Below are 1126 nucleotides of genomic sequence, written 5' to 3'. Positions count from 1 at the left end.
TAGCATTTTCATTAGGCAAGACTTTTTACATTTCACATGAGACTGCAATATAACTCTTTCTTGAACAAAATGATCAGGGTACTAATAAAACCATCTTTGTAGGAAATGTTTAATAAGCATGTTTTATTTAAATAAATCCTCCAGTAGGAAATGGAGAATTTGTTGCATTTACTTAGAAGAAGGCTGTGTAAATAGTTATCTGTCAAATTTATGTGTAGCTCACCAACATTCCCTTATAGGAAACATCAGTATTTCCACATCACAGTTCCCAAACAGACTTCAAAGTCTCAAAATTCTGTGTCCCCTTTGGCTTGCTTTTCTCTTCGATTCCACCCAGGCTTTATTCATGGTTTGCTTCATATCATCATCTCTATCTTCATAAATTTTCTTTAGAACATTCATCAATCCCTCACTAGGATCTGTTTCAGTGACATAGGAGGGCTTTTCTTTTTTCTTTGCTCTTTTTCAGCCTCAGTCAGGTAGTCTCACCTTGTGTTTTCTGCTTGCTTTCTACATAAGGGAAGAACTGTAACAGTCTTGACTTTTTTTGAACTGCCTTCCACAGAGATGAGTTTCAAGAGATTGTTCACAATCGTGAAGTAACTCTTCCCATTCAGATTCTTTACCAGCAGATCCAATGACCTCTCTGTGAAATGCACCTCCACATTTTTGGTGGGAACTTGATAAACTCCAGTTAAGGTGATACAGATTTTCACAAACTTGCCTGACTGTGATGCCTCTGTAATTAGTGATTTTCACTGTGTATATATCCCATTGCAATGGAAGCAACAAGAGGGGCTGGCTTTTCGTTGTCAAGGAGTTCTGCTTTTCTCTGTGATTTCTGTTGCATCTTGTTCTTGATTTCTGTTTCAATCTTGGATTTTTCCGTTGTGAGGGCATCATGTACTCTTTTCCTAGTGGTTTTTCCAGCAACACCTTCACCTCTTCTAAATCTTTCCGTAGCTCTTCCAAAGCTGAAGCCATAGTCGGGCAGGCTGGGTCAAGCCAAAGGCCCGAGCGCAGCCGCGCAGGGAAGAGAACAGGAAATGCTGCACGGAGCGCGCTCTCCCCAGGGCAGACCCCCGGGCGCAGTCGCGGCCTGTGCGCACGCCCGCCCTGCTCGCTG

At 42.3% G+C, this 1126-nt stretch overlaps 1 pseudogene; it reads right to left on the bottom strand.

The window, feature by feature from the left end:
• Positions 1-287: 287 nt before the first annotated feature.
• On the bottom strand, positions 288-865 carry LOC105805395 (annotated as a pseudogene).
• Between the last annotated feature and the right edge of the window lie 261 nt (positions 866-1126).

This window comes from Propithecus coquereli, unplaced genomic scaffold, assembly GCF_000956105.1.
Source record: "Propithecus coquereli isolate 6110/MARCELLA unplaced genomic scaffold, Pcoq_1.0 Scaffold128, whole genome shotgun sequence".
Taxonomy (NCBI): domain Eukaryota; kingdom Metazoa; phylum Chordata; class Mammalia; order Primates; family Indriidae; genus Propithecus; species Propithecus coquereli.
This window is presented reverse-complemented; position numbering and strand designations above follow the sequence as displayed.